The 12,416-nt window shown below is 41.0% G+C and overlaps 1 long non-coding RNA gene across 1 annotated transcript; it reads left to right on the top strand.

Annotated features, from left to right (window-relative positions):
• Positions 1 to 1,180: 1,180 nt before the first annotated feature.
• LOC122470037 lies at positions 1,181 to 11,961 on the top strand. Its single transcript, XR_006293801.1, has 3 exons — positions 1,181 to 1,455; positions 1,871 to 2,011; positions 11,891 to 11,961. It is a non-coding gene; the product is annotated as an uncharacterized LOC122470037 (long non-coding RNA).
• The last annotated feature ends 455 nt before the right edge of the window (positions 11,962 to 12,416 follow it).

Below are 12,416 nucleotides of genomic sequence, written 5' to 3'. Positions count from 1 at the left end.
TGTATGCTGCTTAACAACATAATCACAGCAACAAAACAAGTTCAAGGGCACTGTTATAATAGTCTTTCATATAAATATTAATTTGCACCTCTTTCTGTCTTCTCTTTTCAAACATGAAATGGATATCTGCTGTTTTTGGCCTCCTTTCCCCAACCAGTGTCTATTTGCAGATATGCTTTGCTTTTGAGCAGTCTTCCCCTCCTCCTGCACTTGGAGTTCATTTGCCCATGTTCTAAGAACAAAAGGGATGACCCGGACTGACTTGTCCATTCTCAGTGATTGGCTCCATTTGTCGTGTGACTCAGGATGGTCAAATCAAAGTGAACCTGTTGTATTAGTTTCCTGCATCCGCTCTAAAGGATTCCCACAAACCTGGTGAAAACAACAGAAAACTCACTCACAGTTCCTCTGAAATCTATCTCACTAAGGCCAAAATTAAGGTGTCAGCTGGGCAATGCTCTCTCTGGAGGCTCTAGGGGAGAATCTGCTCCTTGCCTCTTCCAGCTTCTGGCGGCTGCCGACATTCCTAGACGTGTGGTCACATCACTTCCATTTCTACCTCCATGGTCACATTACTTTTCCTCTTCTGTGTGTGCAAAGTCTCCCTCTACCTTCTTCTTATAAGGACACTTGCGATTGCATTTAAAGTGCACCTGGAAAATTCAGGGTAATTTCCCATGTCAAGATTCGTGGGACACCTGGGTGGCTCAGTTGGCTAAGTATCCATGTCTTGATTTCAGCTCAGGTCATGAATTCACAGTCATGGTATTGAGCCTGGCATCAGGCTCCACAATGAGCGTGGAGCCTTCTTGGGATGCTCTCTTTCCCTCTCTCTCTGCTCCTCCCCCACTTGCTTGTGTGTGTGTGTGTGTGTGTGTGTGTGTGCACTCTCTCAAAAAAAAAAAAAAGAAAGAAATTTTATTTATTAAAAAAAATTTTTTTTTTACATTTATTTATTTTTGAGAAAAAGAGTGAGACAGTGTGAGTGGGGAAGGGGCAGAGAAAGGAGGAGACACAGAATCTGAAGCAGGCTCCAGGCTCTGAGCAAGCGGTCAGCACAGAGCCTGATGCTGGGCTCGAACCCACGAACTGTGAGATCATGACCTGAGCCGAAGTCGGACGCTCAACTGACTGAGCCACCCAGGCACCCCAAGAAATTTTAACATAATCATATCTGCAAAGACTTTTTTCCCATTATAAAATAGTATTTCCTGGTCTCAGGAATTACGACCTTTTATCTTTGGGTGGCCATTGTTCAGCCTACTACAGCTGGGCAGAAGTAATGAAAGGAAACGTCATTTTTATTCTGGACTCAGGCGCTGAGTGTATGATCCTGCAGACATATTGCCACCAAAGGAATACCTGCCTGAGAAGGACCAGAAGGAGAAAGTGGAGCCCAATACAGAAGGAGTGGGGACCTAACGATATACTTTCAGGTGTCTCTCAGGGTCTCAGGTAGGCCAGCCTCTCGACATCAAGTTATTTGAGCTAGTAAATTCCCTTTTTGCTTAAGCCAGATTTTTTTAAATTTTGCCTAGAGAAGGACTAGCATAAATTACATCTCCACTATTAAAGTGTATCTTCCAGAAAAATACCTCGCATTAAGCCCATTTCGTAATCACAGGGGATTGGAAAATTTCTACTTAAACCCAATATTTTGGAATACATGTGCATGCCTTTTAGGAACACTGACTCTGAGTCGAAGGTAGAATCAGGTTGTTCCTGAGTGCTGTCGGGTTTTGTTTTTGTTTTTGTTTTTTTTTTACTTTTTCCATTGTTCAGAAATGCTTCTTATTCTCTCCTTTCATGCTGTTTTTCTTTCCACATCACCTGACTCCCACTCGATTTCTTTTCCTTTCTCACTTCAAAGGTTTCCTAATTGAAATGTGCGGAAGCAATTGAAATGTGGTACCTCAGTGAATTACTGTCAGACACCGTAACCTTTCGACCAGCTAGAATCTTGTCGTGAGAGGAGACCGTGTACGTTGGTGAAAGTTTAGAAGAAAGAATCGTAAGTAATTTCACACTGGTAAAGTTCTATAGGATAAGAAGATAATTTTTTTTTTTTAATTTTTTTTCAATGTTTTTTATTTATTTTTGGGACAGAGAGAGACAGAGCATGAACGGGGGAGGGGCAGAGAGAGAGGGAGACACAGAATCGGAAACAGGCTCCAGGCTCCGAGCCATCAGCCCAGAGCCCGACGCGGGGCTCGAACTCACGGACCGCGAGATCGTGACCTGGCTGAAGTCGGACGCCCAACCGACTGCGCCACCCAATCGCCCCAAGAAGATAATTTTTAAAAAATTAAAAAATTATCCATCAATGACTTAATTTACCTTTTGTATTTGTTCTACCTATTGACAATATTTGTGATATAAAATATTCTGAGCATATATGGTTAAATATATGATGCGGGGACAGAGATTTGGAATAATGTGAAGCAATATAGCTTTCAAGATTTAATTTTTAGAAGATGGCCTTTAAAAACTTACTTCCAGCATTTCTATTGACAAGATGGAGGAATCTGGGCTAGGCAGGTAGACGTGTGGCAGGTTTGTGACCAGGTGAAAACTAGATTAAGGGGGCTCACCACCAATGTTTATCCAGAGGGGGGTCGCTAGGCTGTTTTTCATTTGATGTGTTGATTAATAACTTAAATCAGGCTAGAATGGTATATTTGTCAAGTTCAAGTGTGACATGTGTTAGGGTCAGGCGTAAGGCAGGGTAAAGATAGGAGTCAGAGGCTAAAAAATTTTAGCAGTCAAAGGCTTTATTTGGGAACTAAGGTCTCGGGCGAGGTTCCGTGACTCAGGGAGAGAGAGAGAGAGAGGAGTCAGGGAAGTCGCCCCCAGGTATGGTGGGGTGGGGTTTTTAAGCTGCAGCAGTTCCGGGTTTAGGTCTGGGTGGGCCTTTTTCGTGTCAGGTCATGCTGTCCCTGGGTGATTGGTTGACCTCCAGTTCGTTCTGGCACGCTACTAGGGGCTTTTCATTGGTTTGCTCTGGCAAGATGGCCGTCCCCTCTACTGTGGTTCCAAGGACATCCTAACAACATGAACTGGGAGAAACAAAGATTATATATTGAATGACCGAATCCAAAATGAAACCGACAAGCTGGATCTTGAACTAAATCTAATGAAACCAATTTGAAGTGGCCTCTATTGTAGATTAACATTTAACTTCACAAACCCAAGATGAGGAAACTATGGACTAACAGCACTTTCTTAAAAAACAAACAAACAAACAACTTAATTTTGGTTAATTTCTTGATCGACATGAGCCAAAAATGTGAAAAAGTTACCACGAGAGTTAACTGAATCATGGTTCTTGGACAGATCAACAGAGTCCAGGCCTGCAGGAAGGACCTTGGACCTCATCTCTAGTGTGGTCACTGTACTTGCAGTGAGACTCAAGTAAATGATGTTTGGTCCAAAAAAACAGTGACCTGGTGATGAACGTCAGGAAACCATGCCATTTGAGGCAGTACTGAAAGAACAAGGATGTTTAGTGAGAAAAATTAGAATTCTCAAATCTTAAAGTGTGTTTTCAAAATTTTAAACTATACGGGTTTCCAGGCCCCGTTCTCAGAAATTTGGATTCAGTAGTGAGGTGAGAGCCTTCACGAATCTTTTCAAACCTCTCCCAGGCAACAATCAGACAGATTAATTATTAAAACTCAGATTCTAGGACTTCCAGAGTATCTTCCAACTTCCTTTATGCTCCTAAGAATTTTCGCTTCCTGAACTGTACATGTCCTTAAAAATATTCCTTACAATGGATTTCTCCTTAAATATACATAATGTGTTTACTTTTTGCCAAATACCAAGTTAGATTCCAGGGGATTGCTACAGTTTCTCACACCCTGCCCGTACCCCCAAGCCTCTACTCACTTGAGGAACTTTAGAAAATTCCACACCCAGCAAGCAGCCCTGGAGACTGAAAATACAAGGTGGGGCCTGAGAATCTTGTCATTTCCGGGAAGCTTCAATGATACATAGAATGTCACATTCAGTGAGCCCTTTCATTTGCTAAAGAACTTTGTCTTTTGTAAATGGACAGGTTTTATTTCAGGCCCTGCTTAGGTATGAACAAAGGCTAAAAGGTTAACCAACACCATTTGGTTAATGAGTTACAGTTCTTTTTTTTTTTTTTTTTCATTTTTTTAAATGTTTATTTTATTTTTGAGAGTGAGAGAGAGCTTGAGCGGGGGAGGGGCAGAGAGAGAGGGGGAGACACAGAATCCAAAGCAGGCTCCAGGCTCTGAGCTGTCAGCACAGAGCCCGAAGCGGGGCTGGAACTCACCAACTGCAAGATCATGACCTGAGCCCAAGCTCAACCAACTGAGCCACCCAGGCGGCCCAAATCAGTTCCACCTTTTCATATGTGGTGGGTGTCCACCGACCCTCTACACATCTGCATGTGGCACAGAAGGGTCTGGGGGATCAGATCTATTATTTGTGCCCTTTAGTTGGTCCTCAGGATTTCACATGTGTCAACCCCATTACTGCTGATGTGAGTTATGTGCACTCAGCTAGGGAAGAGATCCTTGATAATTGTGGGATTCTGTGTTTGAAAAGCAAAGTCACATTTACTGTTTCAGACTTTTGTGAAGCCTTCCTGGCAGCCTTATTAATTTGCTCTTATTTTGGTAATCACTGTTCTTTCGTCTGAGTGGTTATTTTAAAATGGGAAAGGAACCTAAATTAGTATTTTACATCTTAAGACATACATTTGCATCCGTCATAAACTTTAATTTATACTTTGGCCAAATAATTTTAACAGTTGCTATAAAATCAGTTATTTAATAATAGTTTTTACTACCATATTGAATGCAGCAGGAGACAAGCTTAATAGCCTCGTGTCCACAACAAATTTCTAGCTATTATTCGTACATCCCACATGCCTTTGACAACTCCACGGACTAGTCAAATTCCCACTGATTGCATTATTTGAATCTTGCTAAAAACCAGTTTACCATGTGCACACAGTTTTTTAGTGACTACATCTGTTTTCCAACCTCAATTTCTTTTGCTTTCTCAGAGTTACATCATTATAAAAACTACTGTTATTTTCAATAGAATAATTTTCCATAATCATATATGTGCCCCTTAATAGGACATCTGGAATTCAATTCTAAAGCACAAAGAGGATAATGTGCGTAAATGAAATACACTTAACATTTATATTTATATTAGTAAACATAAGAGAAGATTTCTTCCAGGGGGTTAAAATTAAAAAAGCACACTTTAGACACATGCCAGGACAGTTCAGTCGGAAATTTTACATTGGGCAATTTAAGAAAAAAAAAAAAAGTAAAATAAGAAAGTATAACAGTGTAAGACTAACCTGATCTCTGTTTTTGGCAACTGGCTCTTTAAAATTATGTTCATTTGCTCAAAAGCATAAATACAATTTAAAGTGACTTATCCAAACCTGAGATGACTTTATCTGAATTTAAGAAACTCGAAAATTACTAAATCCAATTAAGGGACATACTCAACTTATCTAATTCGTATCTTCCAGAACACATAACACACAGTGCAGTTCTTGACATGTGGAGACAGAGTACAATATATGAAGGAATAAATGTAAGAACTTGTCAAAAAGTTAAGACTTTTTGAACTTGGACTGTAGGTTTAGCTGACATTCTTTTTTTTTCATTGAGACAATGACCCTTTAGTTTTTAATTTATTTAATTCAATACGTACTGATTGAATACTCATTATAGGTGTTTAGGATACAGCAGAGACTTACTGTTTTTCCTAGGATTATTCATTAATTGGCTAATTAATATTGAAGTGTAGTTGACACACAATGCCACATTAGCTTCAAGTGCACAACACAGTGACCCAACAACACATGTCATTCCATGCCCACCACAAGTGTCACCATCATCCACCCTCAATTTATTATATTTCCTAGGCTGTACTTTTCATCTCCACAACTTACTTATTTTATTACTGGAAGTTTGTGTCTCTTAGTGCCCTTCCCCTGTTTTACGCATCCCCTCCCCAACCATGCCTGCCCCTCTGGCAACCACCAGTTTGTTCTCCCTATTTATGAGTCTGTTTCTCTTTGTTCATTTTTTAGATTCCACATATAAGTGAAATCATATGCTCTTTGTCCTTCTCTGTCTGACTTATTTCACTTAGCATAATACCCTCTAGGTTCTTCATGTTGTCCCAAATGACAAGCTCTCATTTTTTTTTATGGCTGAGTAATATTCTATAGTATATATATACAGCACATCTTCTTTATCTACTCTTCTGTCAGTGGATACTTGTGTTGCTTCCATATGTTGGCTATTTTAAAAAATGCTGCGGTAAATATAAGGGTGTATATATCTTTTTTTTAAAATGTTTTTATTTATTTTTGAGACAGAGAGAGACAGAGCATGAGCAGGGGAGGGGCAGAGAGAGAGGGAGACACAGAATCCAAAGCAGGCTCCAGGCTCTGAGCCGTCAGCACAGAGCCCGACGTGGGGCTCGAACTCACAGACTGTGAGATCATGACCTGAGCCGAAGTTGGACGCTTAACCGACTTAGCCACCCAGGCACCCCTATATCTTTTTGAGTTAGAGTTTTCATTTTCTTCGGATAAACACCCAATAGTGGAAATACTGGATTATATGGTATTTCTGTTTTTAATTTTTTGAGGAATCTCCATACTGTTTTTTCACAGTGGCTGTATTAATCTACATTCCCACCAATGGTGCCTGAGGGTTCCTTTTTCTCCACATCCTCTCCAACACTTGTTATTTCTTCTCTTTTTGATTCCAGCCATTCTGACAGGTGTAAGGTGATATCTCATTGTGGTTTCGATCTGCATTTCTCTGAGGACTAGTGATATTGAGCATCTTTTCATGTATCTTTTGGCATTTGTATATCTTCTTTGAAAAAAAAAAGTCTATTCAGATCCTCTACCCATTTTCACCCAGATTATTAGTGGGTTTTTTTGGTGTTATTTATATATTTTGGATACTAACCCCTTATCAGATACATCATTTACAAATATCTTCTCCCATTCAGTAGGTTACCTTTTTATTTTGTTAATGGTTTCCTTTGCTGTGCTTTTTATTTTGGTATAGTCCCACTAGTTTCTCTTTGTCTTTGTTTCCCTTGCCTGAAAAGACATATCAGAAACATGTTGCTAAGGCCAATGTCAAGCTGGCATCAATTCTTGACAAATGAAATGCTTTTCAGTCTTTGAAAATTTGCAATGCCTCAAAATAGTGCGTGGAAACAAATGAAGACCAACCAAATGAGAATCAAGGGTATTTATTAAGATCTTGCTGTAGCAAGAATGGCAGGTACCATCACTTGTGTTTGCCCAGGACGCAAAGGCGGGTAGAGGACAGGGAAAGCTTTATGGTGGGAAGAAGACATGGCTTCAGGTTTGCCCTGCTTGGAGAATCATGGCATGGGGGAGCCATAAGCAGACTAACTAGAAGAGAGGCATCCTTTGTGATTGGTTAGGAGTGCGAATTTGGCTTTCACTGGTTGGTCCTAGTTGGAAGCAGGAATAAAAACTAGAACAGCTGTCAGTTATTAACCAAGTTCTGGCCATTTGGAGCCAATTGTTATATGGGGTAACAGTCTGATTTTCTACAAGGCTGAATTATAGCAGGTTGGCTCCCTGGGCTGGTTACTGTAGGTCATGGGTTGGTTTCCTAGACTGGCTGCTGCAGGTTGTGGGTCAGAGTTCTGTTTTTATATTTGGTCTGGCCACTGCCCATTTGTAAATTCAGTGTCTCAAATGCTTAGAAATGGGGCAAATTGTATATTCCAATGAACAAGAACAAATTAGGGTTGAGAAACTATAATGTTTTCCCCTATAACAAAAATATAGTTCGGCAATTTAGCTTTTTAAGGAATTGAGTTTATAGTTGTGTTATAGTTCCATATGCACAAAATCTATAATGATGAGCACATTATGGCAACACACACACACACACACCCACGCACACTTCCTATTCTTAGGGGCAATTGCGTTCAACTCTTGGCCATTTCTTTTGATATTGATCTTCACATATCTAAATATCATGTTTTCATACTGCTAATTTAAGACTTTGCTATTGAGTGTCCACCTTGGAAGATAAACATTCAGCTCTCTGTCATCATTACCTCTCACAACCACCACCCCTTTACCCCTACACGGTGGAACCACTACACTTCTATGCTCCCATTCTCTCAACACATTTATGTCCTCATTTTGGTCAGATAAGTGTTCATTGTTCTGATCATCTAATTTCTATCGCTAGTTTATTCCAAACCCTATCTACCAATATCTAAATCTCCTCTCAGTATGTTTAAAGACATTATTCTATTAATTTCATCTTCTTGGAGACACCTCTTACGGACCTGCTGACTCCATCCAGTCTTCCTTGGTCTTCCTCACAGCTGTCATCCTGAGATCTCCCTACATTATAATCCTGAGAATTCTCTTTCTTGTGTTGAACCTCGTGTATCGCAAATGCTATGCCCTTTTGATGCTTGGTTTGCTGTCAGTAGTTTCCTTAGAAGGAGTTTATTGTTCTGAAACTTTGCATATTTGAACAAGTTTTAGTTTCACCCTCACACTTCATTGTGGTATGGCCAGGAACGCAATTCCAGACAGGAAATAATTCCCTTGCGGAATTTTGACAGCTTTGTTCTATTGTTTTCTAGCCTTTTGAGTGCTTTCTGAGAGGTTGAAGTCATTCTGTTTCACAATCCATTTCCTGAAGCCATTTTTTCCTTCTCTGGAAGCTTGTGGTATCTGTTCTTTGTCTCACTGTTCTGGAATTGCACCACCATGTGCCTTGGTCTAGGTCCATTTTCCTCCATTATGCTTGGCACTCAAAGGGCTCTTTGAATCTGGAGAGCTGTGTCCTTCATTTCTGAGAAACTTTCTGGCTTTATTTGCCGAGGATTTCTTTCCCACAGTTTTCTCTTTTCTTTCCCTTTGGAACTTCATTTTCTGGATGATAAATGTTCCTCACCTAATACATTTCCTTTATTTCATCTCTTTGTCTTTCTGTCGTTCTTCCATAGGAATTAAATCTGTTCTCCTTTCACAAGTGAGTTCATCAGCTTTATTTCCCATCCTTCTTATTGAATCTTTAATTTCGGCTATTGTAGTTTTAATTTCCAGGAATTCATTTTTGTCCTCTGGATATTCCTTTTATACGGTAGCATCCTGTTCTTATTTGAAAGAGGCTCTATCTCATTGCTCTAAGAATGTTCGCAGTCGCTTCTTTTTAAGTTTTCATGTCTTTCTCCGATAACTGGTGTTGGTGTTTTCTGTTTATTATTGTTTTCTGTTAATATCATGTTTCATATTAGAGATTTTCCTCAGCTTTCTGGTAGTCTCTGGTTCTCTGCTCATATTTAAAAGCGAGCATTCGATTCACTGCTTTGTGGGCCTTTAGTTGCAGTGGGGGTGGGGGGTGGGGGGGTAGTCTCAGCCTTGTAACAAATGTGCTCCTTTGTTGCGTGGTGGAAAGCTTTCCCCCTACCCCCTTTCATCACGAAACCTGAAAACGGCTCTGCAGCACCATCTGGATGACTTGGCCAAACTAAATCTCCCATCCAAGTACTAACCAGGCCCGACCCTGCTTAGCTTCCGAGATCAGACGAGATCGGGCGCGTTCAGGGTGGTATGGCCGTCGACTGGCCAAACTAAATCTCATGAATCTTCCTCACCTTTTTTTTTTTTTACCTTAATATTTAAATAAATTTTAGTTATTTTCAGCCAAAAAAAAAAAAATGGGGCATTTGATTCCCCCTTAGTGCCTCTGGGAAAGGATTTTTAACATCAGTACATGTGCTGTGGGTCCTGGGGTGGCCTCACAGCCCTCCGCTCAGCAACAGGGTCTTGCTAATTGGGTTGTCACTGGATGAAAGTGCTTGGGATTTAAAAGTTATTATCCCCTGGCTTTGCCCAACCTCAGTGACTTACTTGCAAGACTGACAGTGAAATGAACCGCATAAATCCTGGGGGGAAAATAAATAAATAAAAGTGGGGCATTATTTTATGATTGCAAACTGTACCTCAGTAGAGCTCTAAACTGGCAAAAGAAAAAGAAGGGGGGTTATGAAGCTGACAGGAAGTTCCAAGAACGCGGGTGAAGCTTGTCACCTTTAGTTAGCTACTGTATGGTTTCATTGTGGGAACCCCAAAGTCAGAATAACCCCAGGAATTATCTCTTGGTCTGGTCAGAGTCCTCAAAGAATCCTCCCACCTTCTATCTGGAGAGTAAAAGCCTGGTTGTCCATGTTCTGGAAGCTGAATGGGAAAAATGGGTTTCAAAATACATGCCCTACACTGCCGCATAAGCTCTGTCTTCAACATGGTAATTCCCACCCTCAGCTGTACCTGATGTCCCCAAGCAGTGCAGATGCTGACTGTCATGACTTTGCCAGAGCGTTAACCTCTAGCCTTTAGCCAGAGCAGATCAGCTGGCTACGTGAGGAAGGGATGACGAGGGTAGGTGGCTGTCAGCTCCATTTAAACCAATTTAACCAATCCTTCTGTTTGCCGCCCACTTTACCCCACTTCCTGAAGCCATTGGGTCTTTAGTGGTACAGATTGGGGTGCTTCTTGGGTTTCTCAAATGCCAGCTTACGATTTGTTTTCCCTTGTCCCGCTGGCTAAGTTGCCGGCCTTCTTCCTGCTTCCCCACTTTCAAAATTTACTTGCCATTGCTTGTTCTCCCATTTATTGTCTTTGTGGCTTCATCCCATTTTCTTTCCCTCTTGCCTATGTCTATTATGATTATCATTATTTGGGACTTTCGGGAAGAGGCAAAAGTAAAAGTGTGAGTTTGATCTAACAGCTTTGACCCAAAGCACTGATAAATTTGTTGGCCTTTCTGCTCTCAATATCTTTTCCTATAAAAAGGAAATGAGATATAGGCTCGTGATACCATTTATAAGATACAATAATTTTCATCTGTATACCACTTTACACCATATAAAGTTTTCACGTGAATCTCACTTCATTCGCCTGATACTTTCATGAGTCAGTTAAGGTGGATATTGTTGGTCCTCTTATCTAAATGGAAACCTAGGATTGGGGCTCCTGGGTGGCTCAGTCGGTTGATTCGGCTTGATTCCGGCTCAGGTCATGACATCGTGGTTTGTGGGATCGAACCCCACATTGGGCTCTGTGCTGACTGTGTGGAGACTGCTTGGGATTCTCTCTCTCTCTCTCTCTCTCTCTCTCTCCCCCTCTCCCCCCCCACCTCTCTGCCCCTCCCCTTACTCACACTCTCTCTGTTTCTCTCTCAAAATAAAAATAAACATTAAAAAAAAAAACCCAGAAACCTAGGATGGTGGAGGTGCACGTGCCCAGGGGTCACCCTGCCAGCAAGAGGTGGCATTAGATGCAGAGCTTCTGTGTGCCACAGGGCCTAATGGAGCTGTTTGAATGAACAGAGGACAAGGAGAGCAAGGGAGCACCAGAGTTATTCTGGAAGCTGAAAATGTCCACATAATTTGACAAAAATGACAGTATTTGACAAAAATAAGAGATCCCCAGCTTCTGTCAAGCCAACAGCTTAAAAAATTCCAGGTAAATCGATGGTTAGGGAAACAGAATGAAACCTGGAAATTTAATCAAGATTTCAAGACACCCAATTGGATTCCCTGGTGAGGATTGCATATGACATAAGCCGTTGTCTACGCACAAAGCCTTATTTCTTAAGGTTAAATACTGATTTCCTTATCTTAGTTGTCCTCTGGGAATCTTAGTACCTTCATGACCATTCTTCTATATTAAAGTAGCACCGAAACCTGAAGTGAACAGACAACATCAACTAGGATCTCTCTTTTCTGCTGAGGAAAAAATACAGGTAACTTTGGAATCTATCATCCTTTGTCGCTTTCTAATTCTGCTATTTTTTATCTTCAGCCCCTTATTCAATCAACTAGCAAAGACCCATGGAGTACCCCGGTGGGGGCCCCAAAGAAGATGCAAAGAAGGGGCACCTGGGTGGCGCAGTCGGTTAAGCCTCCGACTTCAGCCAGGTCACGATCTCGCGGTCCGTGAGTTCGAGCCCCGCGTCGGGCTCTGGGCTGACGGCTCAGAGCCTGGAGCCTGTTTCCGATTCTGTGTCTCCCTCCCTCTCTGCCCCTCCCCCGTTCATGCTCTGTCTCTCTCTGTCCCAAAAATAAAAAAAAAATAAACGTTGAAAAAAAAAAATTAAAAAAAAAAAAAAAAAGATGCAAAGAAGAAAAACACAATCTTTGCCCTGAAGGAGTCGTCATCTTTTGAGGAAACAAAACATCATGTCATAGTTCTACTGTAGTGAGCTCAAGCTCTCAAACCCAATAAAATATGGGATATTCACATCCTGTCAAAATTTGTTATTCAAAACCATTCATTCATTCATTCATTCATTCACTCACTCAACAAAATTGAAGTACTTTCCTGGGTA

The sequence above is a fragment of the Prionailurus bengalensis genome, chromosome D3 (assembly GCF_016509475.1).
Source record: "Prionailurus bengalensis isolate Pbe53 chromosome D3, Fcat_Pben_1.1_paternal_pri, whole genome shotgun sequence".
Taxonomy (NCBI): Eukaryota; Metazoa; Chordata; class Mammalia; order Carnivora; family Felidae; genus Prionailurus; species Prionailurus bengalensis.
Note: the sequence above shows the minus strand (reverse complement) of the source record. Positions and strands in the feature narration are given on the sequence as shown.